The 12,828-nt window shown below is 45.2% G+C and overlaps 1 protein-coding gene and 1 non-coding gene across 2 annotated transcripts in view; one reads left to right on the plus strand and one right to left on the minus strand.

Annotated features, from left to right (window-relative positions):
* Tln2 (talin 2) overlaps positions 1-12,828 on the plus strand; it is a 473,598-nt gene that overhangs the window by 126,502 nt on the left and 334,268 nt on the right. The gene's annotated exons all lie outside the window — the stretch shown is intronic.
* LOC113456126 lies at positions 588-720 on the minus strand. Its single transcript, XR_003376996.1, has one exon. It is a non-coding gene; the product is annotated as a small nucleolar RNA SNORA51 (small nucleolar RNA).

The raw sequence follows: 12,828 nt of genomic DNA on the forward strand, positions 1-12,828 counted from the left end.
CACACACACACATTCATGCACACACATATGCTGCGGGCTTCCTACAGTTGTCCGATACAGATGAACTTGGAGCTGTAAACTCTGTCTCAAGAACCAGTTTTTTGAGGGGTATTTCCCTGGGGTACTGCTGTTGTTTTGTTTTTCTAAGAAAAAAGAGAAAGTGAGTTCTTGACTGGCTAACCCTTGAGGTTTTCTAAGGATGTTTCTTCAGCGTGGCAGCTTCTCTGGCTGGCTTATTCTGCCTTTGGGGTTATAATTTTTTTTTCCTCTTCAGCTGTCATTTTGAGGACAGAACAACTCTCTAGTGTCAATTTCAGAGTTCAAAAGCCAGAGAAGAAATCCGCGTCTTTTCCCCTGGGATTGCAGTTAGCTCACCCCACTGAGATACGGGGGAATGTCATGGTCGAGGGTTTCGAAGCTGCTGATAAGAATAATGGTCTGTCCTGAGCTGTGCTCTGCATCCCCTTCCCTCTCTACATGTGCGTGTATACATGCACACGCATGCACGCATACATGCGCCCAAGTGTATGTGCACACACACACACACACACACAGAGTAAGCTTTTATTTTATTTATTTATTTTTTTTATTGTCTCCCCATTCACAATACAGACCAGGCACAGTGGCCTGGGCTGAGGTGTACATGGGGTGGCTTTATTATACCTCCTCTTTCTATACAGCCAGTGTAAGAACACAGCCTGTGGTAAGCACAAGGAGGCCCACAGTAAGCTTTTAGAAGTTGTTTGTGGTGTGGAAGCTCATTCTTGCTTACCTTAAATATGCCCAAGCTCATGCCCTGTGTTTTGGGCAGCTGTTTCAACAGCACCTTCAGTGAATAGCAATGGGAAATAAATTCCAACAGAGCAAACTCACTGGGTGGTTAAATAAGAGGAGATGAAGTTTTCAGTTGACATAACATTTTCAATAAGACATGGGCAGGGTGGTTGTGTTCCACCCAACCCTAAGCCCTCAGATAAACTTTCTGCAAACCCTCCCCTGCTCCACCCCATGCTGCTACCAGATTGACACTGAGTGCCGTCAGTGGGTTTCTATCCTAGGTAATAGCTGCAGGATACAGGCCATTTTTTTTAAATCAGCAACTAGCATCTTCAGACCTGGCCACTTGGCTACGTGTATTGTATATCCCCTTCCTGTGTAATCCCTTCGAGCTCTAGAAAGTTGTAAATCTCTTCTTTTTAATGAATTTGAATGGGAAACTTGTACCTTTAGAGTAGGTTATAGGAGAAGGGAGATGACTTAGGTAAATGTGTTTGCTGTGCAAGCATGAGGACCTAGGTTCAAATCCCCAGTGTCTATGTCAAGAAGCCAGGCGTGGTTAGACACCTGGAACTCAGCACTATAAGCAGGCAGAGGATCGCGGAAACTTTCTGTCAACTTAGCTCAGTGCTAAAATCTGCCTTGAAGGACCTGCACACATAACCCCACAATCATCACACACATACAATCCCAAACTAATTAATTAAAATTTCAGAATAAGTTGGGAATCTCACCTAAGCTGCTGATGAAATGAAAGGTCTTCCGAAGGTTCCATTGAACACCTGCAATGCATAGTAATTCTGAACTTGCGTGCTCTTAATATAACTTTGTATGGACACCACACACACACACACACACACACACACACACACTAGGGGCGTGGTTAAGGGAGAAGATGACAGATTCAAGTCACCAGTGCATCAAACAACAAATACCTAGTGGGCATGTGTTTGGCTCAGAGCTTACTCAGTCTTGGGCATACATAGTGTATTTATGGAGAATGGTGTGTGCACACATCAGTACCATTTAGGAGTGCACATCAAGGGTCCCACTTCAAAAAAAGAAAAGACACTCAGTTTGGTTGGGAACTGAAGAGACAAAGCAAACCTTTTCCAGTGCTCTGTGAACTGGGGTTGTGCTGAGCCACGTCTCATGCTGAACTTCCCACTGGACTCCCGCTGAGTAGAGCTCACAGCTGTGGATTCTGACCCAGGAGCAGAGTAAGCTATGAACCTCTGGGTCACTGGATTCTGAGCTGCTCATGTTCTGCCTGGAGGGGTCAGGATGGAGGACGATCTGAAGGGGGAACCACTGTGCTTCCAAGATAGGCATTTTCTGAACATCAATTCGACCTCTGCTTCATAGGAGGAACAGTCCCCAAAACCACTTGATGCTGGAGATTCTGGGCAATTCCAGCCTTCTAATAACATAGGCTTTTCAGTTCTGAAACTTAAAAATATCCTGTTGATATAAATTCAAATCATGGGCTTCCACCAAACTGTGAAGAAGACCTTTGTAAATGGAGGGGTTTAGTCTCCAAGTTGTTCTGTTAATGGAATAATTCTGGTACTCAGAGAGGCACACATGGTGTGTGTGTGTGTGTGTGTGTGTGTGTGTGTGTGCGCGCGCGCGTGTGAGTGTGTGTGTGTGGGTGTGTTTGTGTGTGTGTGTGTGTGTGTGTGTGTGTGTGCGCGCGCGCGCGTGTGAGTGTGCGTACGCGTGTGTGTGTGTGTGTGTGTGTGAGTGTGCGTGCATGTGTAAGCATGAAGCTCCACCTTGTTTATTCTTGGTACAACATATCAATGCTCTCTCTTCTTTGAGATTTGGATGAGACTTCAGACTCTGACCTTGAAGCAGGTGCTGGAAGAATAGAAAAAAAATCATGTTGTTTATAACAGCTGTCTGGGCTACAGGATTGGTTATCAGTATTCGTTAACTCAGACCTATAGCTTTAGAATTCAGAATTGGTTTGGCTGTGCTCATGCATGTACTGTATGCATGGTTCTGTTTATTCATGTTTACAGATATTTGAGAAACCTTGGTAGGGTCTAGAAGTTCAAGCTGGTGCCTGTTCTTCATGAGACAGGATTTCCAAGCAAATGAGTAGAGAGGACCTTTTGACCTTCACTCAAAAACATTTCAAAATTTGAATGCCTTTTCCTTTCATACTGCACTCGAGGGACTGTAAAACTGATTATCTTGAGTTAGAAAGTTAGCTGGACAGAGGGGCCTATGGATGTTGGTCAGTTGGTAGACAACTTGCCTAGTGTGAGGAAGCCTTGGGTTTGATCCCCAGCATGGCACAATGCAGGTGTGGTGATACACTTTAGAGGCCAACCTGGGATGCAGGAGATTCTGTCTCAGAAAGTTAGCCCGATCGTACAGGGCCGATGCTGTGTTTTTTATAACTTCTCTGTGTGCATGTGTTCATTTCACACTGATTACAGCCCAGTTCTTTGTGTAAGAAAACAGAGCCCGCAGTGAATATATGGAACGTGCCCAAGGCCATGAGCGTCATGTGACCCTCATTCTGTTCTGTGTAGCTGTAGATCATACCCTCCTGTTCAAGTTTCACACACGGTCTTCAGAGTGTTCAATTTGCTTGTTCCTATGAGCTTGCTAAAGCCATTCATGCATCTTCAGGCAAAGTGAAGGCAATATGTAAAATGTTCTCAGCCCTCCCTGAAACATTTAATCTCTAGGAGATGATTTAAAACCAATGCGGGATTGACTGGCGCACACAGATTTATGTAACTTGCTTCTACTGGAATTCATTGAGATGTCCTTGTAGTCTCTTCAGAAATGGGGTCATTCACAGGCCCCTGGGTACCTCCCCACCCCTCTTACTCCAGTCATATTTTCTCAGGCCCTGGCCAGCACCAGACTTGAGGTTAGTTCACTGCCTTTTCTGTGATAAGGCTAGGATTGAGTGTGGTCTTTTCCTTAGTGTCATAAATTGGCAGACACTTGGGTGCTGTCACCCTTCTCTTACCCATCTTGGTTTTCCCACCAAGTCCTTATCTTATCTCTTCAGTTGCTGAGTGCGGAGTGCTTTGCAGATCGCATTTGCTAGACCTGTGGCCATTTCGTCTGGAAGGGCTCTGAAGGCAGTTTAAGAGGTCTGGAGACTAAGTCCGAGCAGACATGGTAGCCTCGCATGTGCTGTTGCATAGCAACAGAAGCAAGGCTGCTAGGCTCTGCTCATCTCTTACCCTGTACCCCACAGCTGGGTTCAGGTCTGCCAGTAGATCTCTCATGCACCCTGCTGAGGAATTCTGGTCCTCTGTGTCAAAGCTCTTCAGCGATGTGGTGTTGGATCCTTGGCTCTGCTGCGAGAGGGAGCTGATGAAAGGAAGGCCTAGGACTAAACAGAAAGCTGAATCTTATGTTCACAGTGGACGTGGCCCGAGCGGTGGGTAGAAGACAATGATGCAGCTGGTCATGTAGAGTGGGTATTTACTCTTTTTTTTTTTTAATGTGAACAATATACTCAGATATTTCACGGGAAGTTGATGTTACCCCTTTCTCTAATAATCATGGAAACACTGGTGCATTTCCCATGGATAAATCACATATCATTTATGTGTATGTTAGTGGTACACATAGATACTGGGCTTCACTGCTGAGAGCTTCTGTGGCCCAATGAAGTCAATACCAGTTCACCTAGGCTTCTGGTATGGAGTGGCCTGGCCAGATACTGGCAAGGGTTCACTTCATGGGTCTAGAGGCATCCTCCTCTGCTGAGCTGGTCCTTTGGAGAACTTAAAGGTATTTTATTTCCAAACTGAGGTAAGCTATTTTAAACCTGTATTGTCTCCATTAGCTTAAGTTGCTGGCTCAAAAGAATCTTCTCCAAACCCATGTTCTCAGAGATTTTTATTTCTGGTGGGGAGTCGGGAAGTGTTCTCTGTGGGCAAGAGGTCCTGTGGGGTTAGATGCCAGCCCCTGTCTCAGGGGAGTTGTCTAGTGTTTGCACAGATAAGCTGTGAATTGCGGGGAGGTGAGGCTGGAGGTTTCCTGGAATTGGGTATGTATGGGGTAGTGTCGTGTGCCTATTATCCACATAGCAAGCCATAGTTTAGAATCTAGTATACAATGTCATCATGGTATGCATGCATGTGGTGTGTATATGATAGTACCGAGGTTCAGAGTTCTGAAGATCCATGAGCCTGATAATGTTCATGCAACTGTGAACTTGAGCCACGTAGCAGTTGGGCTCAAAACTTTCTATCATGACTTTGTCAAATGGGGGTTCAATATATGGATCTTGGACTCAGGAATGGGTGTTTTTTTTTTTTTTTACTTTTTTATTGTGTGTGTGTGTGTGTGTGTGTGTGTGTGTGTGTGTGTGTGTGTGTTAAAAGGTCCTGCCGGGTGGTGGCAGTGCACACTTTTAATCCCAGCACTTGCGAGGTAGAAGCAGGTGGATCTCTGAGTTTGAGGCCATGGTCTACAGAGTGAGTTCCAACACAGTCAGGACTTCACAGAGAAACTGCATCTCAAGAACAAAAAATGAGAAAAAGGGGGGACCCTTTAAATGATTCTCAGGCTGGTTGCTTGTGATCTACATTTTGAGAAGCTTGAGTTAGATTCAGGAAAGTTGATGGTGTGGCTGCATTCCTTTATGGCCTTCTCTCATCTGTTTGCCCTTTACCCAAAGTGATCTGCTTGGACTCAGCTTTAGTAGGAAGGACTTCAATTCAAGCATTTAGACTCTAAAGCCCGTATTGATTTGGATAGCTGAAGGTGGCTGTATGAGAGAGATCAACAGATACATAAATGATAAGTTGTTGTTTGATCTGAGTACAGTGGTTTTCCTCATTCATTCCTCATCAGTTACTAAGAGGTTTCCTCCTGTGTTTATATAATAATAATAACAACAACAACAATACTAATACCAGGAGGCTGCATGAATCGCAGTGGTGTTTAGATGTCTCATGCATGTTCATAGGGATTGGCGCCTGTACCATAGGCTGCCTTGGAACTTTTTCCGGGGACAGGTATTGGTATTTTTGTTCAGCAGCCTGTGGGTAGTTGATGAGAAGGCCCCTGCAGCAACTGTGGATGACTCTGATATGGTGATGGAACACAACCTCATCCTGGAGGCCTCAGAGCTCAGGCAATCTACCAGTGTTTGCTTCTGGTGTGAACAGCAGCTTTTTGCCAGCTGTCTTAATCAATGAGAGGCAGACACTGGGTCCTCAGATGGCCGTTCCTCCAATGTGTCCCAAGTGTCACTGTGGACAGTAGTCACCAGGCCTTCACTCCTGGCTCTGACTGCAGGCTGAGACTGGAACCCGATGTCTGCATCTCCTATGAGCTCCCAGGTGGGAATCTGTGCCGAGTCGGGCAGGCGAGCCCAGATGACCAGCTTGGCTCCGCCACTTCAAGCTGTGCTGCCTCATGTGACTTTCATGCTTAGGCTATTTTCTTCTTTCTGTGACGGGACAATGTCACTGAATCGGATGACCCATAAAAAGCGCACATCTAGATAAACGTTACTACTCTTTCGACTAGACAGAAATTGGGTCATCATTTTAAAATGTGTTGTAGCAGTCCGTCCCGAACAGATCAATAGAAGAACCCACCGAATGTACTTTCCAAAGCATGGGAGGACCGATTTCAATATGAGATGAAACCTGAAGTTAGTGTGCTCCCCTTCACAGTTTATCTGTTCCATTCGAGCCTCACCACAGATATTCCCATACACATGTGGACTCTGTTGGCTGATAACATCTAGCCATGCTGGTGTGGTTTAAGTTGGTGAGAACTGAGGTCCGTGGGTTCAAAATTTGCTGCAGCATCTCATGGAACTCAGAGAAATACAGACCAAAGAGATAAATCGGACAAGATGTGGGACATAGGTCTTGGAGCTTCTGAGTCTTTTCTGGGTACCACGCCCCCTTCAGGGAGCTCCCGAGGTCTATTCACTGGGAGTTAACTGAGCCAGTGTTTGTTCAGCTTCGTTGCTCAGGCATGACTGACTGGCTACTGGGAATCATCTTTAGCCCTTCTCCCTCCCAGAGTTTGGGGAATGGGACCAAGTGTCGAGTCATGGTTTCAGGTCTGGATGATTCAGGGGGTCAGCTCTAGCTATGTAGAGGTTCCTGCCATCAGCTCCCTCATTAGAATGCCAGAGACATTCTTACCATTCTGCAGAGGCATAGGGTTTGGGAACTATGTGCTGGGACCAGGAGGAAGAGGCATGTGTTTGTGATATACATGCACTTGTCTGTATTCTTTCTGTTACCCCACAAGAAATTAGGAGCGTGGGGTCTAAGTCTGTCCCGGCTACTGACTGACTCTGTGAGAATGGGCAGGTGCCACAGCTCTGGGCTTTTGCTCTGTCCATCTCTGTGAGAGTGGAGATCCTGTCTATCCTCTTTGATGTTCACTGATGTGACCAGATTCTGTATTCAGTATGTGCTCGGTAACCATGTGCTACACCAGCGAGGGAACTGGTTGAGGCCCAGGCTTCTTCAGTGGTGATGTACAATTGAGTCACATAGATATCCTGGAAGGTTTGAGGTGGGCCTGAGATTGTGTCATTCTACCAAGTTCCGGGTGTGAAACCCTGCCTTTTGCAGCCTGTACATTGAATATTTCTAGGTGAGATGAGCTGTTCTATGATTGTCAGAAACTTTTATGCTTCTTCCTCGTCTTAGTTTGTCTTTGCAATGATGTGTGTGGTATGCATTCAAGTGTGTCATTGTGGGTGTGGACTCAGAGCTTGGTATAGGGTGTCTTCGGTCATTTTCCACCTTGAGACACAGTCTCTCATTGAACATGGAGCTCACCAGTTCAGCTGGGCTGGCTCCAGTGAGCTCCCCAGCATTGTGGGTATAGTTGCACTTCCATCCCTGGTTTTTATGTGGGTTCTGGGATCAGCATTCAGTTTCTCATAATGCTTGGCAATTCACCCACTGAGCCATCTCCCAAGTGCCCCCCCCCCAATTAGTTTGGGAATAGCAGCTTGTCATTGGGACTGACCACTAGTCTGCTTTTAGTTTAGCTCATTCTCCGGTAGAAAGTCCCCCTTCCAAGCAGCAGCAGCAGCAGCAGCAGCGGCGGCGAAACTGTCAGAAGTGCAGATTTGGGGTCCAGCCCGCCCTCTGGGATTCCTGTGTTGGAGAACCACTTCTCTGCTGAAAAGTTGTTGGCAAGTGTTGAGGAAGTTCACTGTGTTGTTGTTGGTGCGCAGCAGGGGGTTTTCATGTTTGGATTATGGGTCATGCCAATGTCGTGAAGCCAGGTGCAAGTTGGAGAAAAATAAGACATTCAGAAACCTGCATGGATTTTAGTGAGGGTCCATGGGTGAGTGGAGGTAGGATTAGATATGACTCTAGTGTAGGTGAAGTCATATGACTGGCATGCTACCCACTGCCCTGCAAGGAGAGTCACATGGTCACCACTGGAACCAGCTGGGGCACGTTAAAAGCTATAGAAGCTTCGACTTGCCCTTCCCGGTCTGATGTAATAAACCTGCAGCCTGGGCATTGGGATTTTTAAGCACTCCCTGGGAGATTCTAGCACTCAGCTAAGATGGAGAGTTGCTTGCTTGCTTGCTTGAATCATCTTGGGACTCTTTTCTCCCCCTTGTATGTTGCTAGTTTAAGCTCCCATCTGGTCACTCTTGTTTTGCATATGTATCAGCAGTTCTGTCAGCGGCTACAACTGTAAAGAGCCTTGCAGCTACTGCTTCATTTGTCATAACAAGCATTCAGTTGTCACAAGTGCATTTTTGGAGTCTTGCTTTTTGAGATGAAAAACAAAAACATGACTCTTCTTTGATATTGTCTGTCAGTGTCAGTGATGTTTTTTTCTTTTTCTCAAAGTATTTTTATTTTATGTGTCTAGGTATTTTTCATGTATATGTATGCGTGTGATCACATGTATATGATCTACATATCATATATTGCACATATATAGCACATATGTGTATGCATGTGTGTATGTATGTGTGTATATATATGCATATATATGCAACATGTACCACATTCATGCAGAGGCCGGAAGAGGGCATTAAGGTTTCTTGTAGCTGAAACCACATGGGTGCTGGGAACCAAGCCAGATCCCAGCACCTATAGCAGTTGTCTAAACTGCTTAACCATCTCTGCAGACCTTATTTTCATTTTTAATTTTGTGTATGTGTGTCCCCATCCGTGTGTCCATCCATCCCTGTGGGATTATGCATATGGAGGCCAAAAGAGGGCATCAGAGCTCCTGGAGCTGGTATTCTAGGCAGTGAACTGCAAACTCAAGTCCATTGAAAGATTAGTACATGTTCTTAACTGCTGAGGCATTCTCCTGCCCCAGTTTGGATTTTTTTTTTAAGGAGAACTAATCAAAAAGACTGATTCATGCATACTAATCTTTGACATTGTCTTCTGATGAGTATTTGTATTTTTGCCCTCTACTGTGGGATTCTGCCAGTTGCCACAATACATCTCTTTTGTCTTTCATCTGTTTCACGTACCATCTTCAGCAGCACGGTGCTATAGCAGATCACAGTTGGATTATCTGAGGACTGTCGCATGGCACAGTCCCAGTGACATTCTAACTTAATCTAGAACCAACTTGCCAAGATGTGCTCCACCCAAGAAAGATTGGTGTCATTCATTGCATTAGTCAGCTTGATATTACTCTAACAAAGTGTCCCAGGCAGGCTAACATTATTATTGAAATAAAATAAGTTTTCGGGGCTGGAGAGATGGCTCAGTGGTTAAGAGCACTGACTGTTCTTCCAAAGGTCCTGAGTTCAATTCCCAGCAACCACATGGTGGCTCACAACCATCTGTAATGGGGTCTGGTGCCCTCTTCTGCCTGCAGAGATACATGGAAGGAATGCTGTATACATAATAAATAAATAAATAAATAAATAAATAAATAAATATTTAAAAAAAAAGAAAAGAAAAGGTTAGTTTCAGCATACCCTTTCAGAAACCCAAGAGACAGAATAGGGATGCAAACAGGAGCAAGGGCAGGAACAATGGAGGGAAGTTACTCAGCTACTCTTCTTACATCTTTCAGGACCCAGGCATTGGGACAGTGGTCTGGGCCTCCCACATCAGTTAGCAACCAAGAAAATGCTTCTCAGATATGCCCACAGGGTGATCTGAGCGAGGCAGTGCTGTGTCGTCATTGTTGTCCCGTGCCCCCCCCCCCCACTTGAAATTCTCTCGGGTCACTCTAGGCTGTGTCCGGTTGTTAGCTGAAGCTACCCAGGAAAGGCATCTTTTTGGTTCACCCTTATCACAACCTCAACATCATGGAAGCTTGGGGGAGAAGGCGCATCTCAAAACAAGAAGCTAGAGACCTACTTGTCAGGCTCAGCTTCTGAAGTAACTCACTTCCGGAGACCAGGATTCCTTCCAGGAAGGAGCCTGTTCCCATTCCCCAGTGTCCTCTCAATATAGACCCCACAGATCTGCCCCCACATTGCCTCATTGGGGAATAAACTTCTAACTCATGAACTTTGACGAATATTCAGTTTATATCCAAACGGTCTATCTCTATAAAGTGTCTAAAGTACTATACAGACAACCTTCATTGGTGCTTAGGACAAACCCATTTTGTGGATAAGACACCAACTCACTTGCCCAGTCACTTAGCTGATTCTTTTGGTCTAAAGCCTTGGATTCTTTACTTGGTAGTTTGGGTTCATCCAAGAGACCAGATGAAAGATGAGAAGATGAAAGAATAAGCTTAAGAATGGTAGTTTATTAAATTCCAAACTGATGGTTATCTGGCTCCTCCTTTTCTCGAGGAAATTTTCTGTTCAAAGGATCTAGTTCAGGCAAGTAGATAGGCACCGTTTCCGTTCCCTACACACAGTGCTTGAAAGGTAAGTCCCCAAAGGGCTTTTCCTCCTTGCTATGCCCAACCCTTGCCTCCTCCTTAGCTGTCTGGAGAGTGCCAGTTGTACCTCAGTTCTTGCCACTTTGTTCTCTCTACTGTTCCTTCTAAGTTGAAGAATCCTGTGGTGACAGCCATTGGGTATTTTTATGCCTCCATTAGTCCTCTGCCCCCTGCTTCTGCTTTAATTCCTACTGTGCAGCTGTGTAAAGTGTTGCTGCCAGTGACTTGTAGTAGAGGTAACACAACTCACCAAAGTCCCAGAGCTCAGACTGTAGCTTAACTGGGAAGATGAATAAATTATTTCTCAACTGTTTAGTGGAAAGGTGAATTCCAGGGCATGCATTTGTTAAATAAGCACACTGTCCCCAAGAGGTCGTTCGGAGGGCCCCTTTAGAACATGCCTCCTCCTGAGTTTTGGCTTTGGAGTTTGAGGTACATGCATCCACGGGTTTCAGTGTGTGCTTTCTGAGAGGCGGGGAGTGGTTACTTCTGCCTATAAGCCAGAATGTGAAATCTTTGCCTTTGACTGCCTTCTATGTGGGCGGTGCACACCTATGCCCACAGATGCGGGCCGCTTGTGAGGCACTACGCAAACTATCATTCTGAAAAAAATGTTCCAACTCCTGAGAACAAATAGAATGCTTGAAAAAATAGATAGTAGAAAAAAATATCCGATTTGATTGGCAGTGGGAAGAGGGTAAGGCTTTATGATTACTATAATAAAACATCCGTGTCCTTCAGAGGAACGTGAAGTCACAGTGTCTGGAACGGCATTCTTTCTGTTGCTTGTCCCTGGTAGGGGACCAGGCTGAATGTCGTTAGACAAAGGAGGACACCAGTGGACATTTCCAAGGGCCAACTGTGAAGGCAAAAACTTAGTTTTTGCAGGGATGATTTGATAACATCCCCTCCCTGCCCACCCTCTGTTGGTATTTAAGTTATGAGTGTGTACTTTAGGTAGGCACTAACTGGCATCCTAAGGCATTGTGGTAGGATGGGACCAGCCCTCATGGAAGCATCCGTGTTTTTGCATGAGTACAGTGTTGAAGGTAGCAGAGAACTGTCCTGGTAAATGGTCTATGTGCCGAGATTGGGTGGTAGAGGAGACTGGTGTCTCTATACACAGACTTTGGGGGGGGGTCTTGATAGTGGTATTTCTTCCACTTTTTTAAAAAAGATTTATTTATTTGTGACTGCTAGATTCTGATTGAGTGTGGGAACAGCAGCACTTTTAACTGCTAAACCATCTCTCTAGCCCCATTCATGGTGACCTTTCTTGTAACTTCGTGACTGAGAAGGCATAGGTTCGTAGTAGGACAGCAAACAAAAGTTGGGGGACAGTGTAGCAAAACAGCACCCGGGTTTCAGTCTGTAGTCAGTTCAGAGAGTGGCGGACAGAAGGTGTGATTAGTGTCACCATCATTGTGAAGTGTATAAGCCAGGGCAATTGCTTGTCTATCAAATACCTGAGCACTGAAATTAGTGTGACATCTTTGAAGCCGAAGGGAGGCTGGTCCAGCACATGAAGGCAACGTACTCAGGGACCTCTACATCTGGAGCATCTGCCAGGTGAGAAGTGTGCCCTGATAGAGACTTGAAAGCTTCCCTGTGTGCTCTCTGTTAACCAACTGGTACTGCCTTTGCTCTTTTTATTCAGTTAGCATTACCCAATAGTTCCTTTAGTGACGGGCTGCGATGTAGAACCGTCAACTGGAATAAACGCTTTCCGCCCTAGGTTGTGTTTGGCCCTGGTGTTTTATCACAGCAACAGAAACCCTTAGACAGACCCCACTGGTGAATTGTAAGAAGCAAAGATTATTTATTTAAAATTGTGAAGTCTAGACATTTTTCTGTTATTTATCAATAGGTAAGACATTCTCTTAAAATAAATGATACCTCCAGTTAAATTGTTTAAGCTATGTGGTGGTGGCACATGCTTTTAATCCCAGCAGTTGGGAGGCAGAGGCTGGTGGATCTCAGAGAGTTTGAGGCCAGCCTGGTCTACAAAGTGAGTTCTAGGACAGCCAGGGCTTTACAGAGAAACCCAGTCTCGAAAAAACAAAAATAAAAAAACAAACAAAAAACTAAAAACAAAAAAAAATTAAAATTTCTCCAAATTCTCAGACTTGTATAGAATCCAGTACCTGACGCTGAGGATGGTGGCACTTACCATCAGCTGCTTCTTCTCACATC

Source organism: Microtus ochrogaster, chromosome 5 (assembly GCF_000317375.1).
Source record: "Microtus ochrogaster isolate Prairie Vole_2 chromosome 5, MicOch1.0, whole genome shotgun sequence".
NCBI classification, from domain to species: domain Eukaryota; kingdom Metazoa; phylum Chordata; class Mammalia; order Rodentia; family Cricetidae; genus Microtus; species Microtus ochrogaster.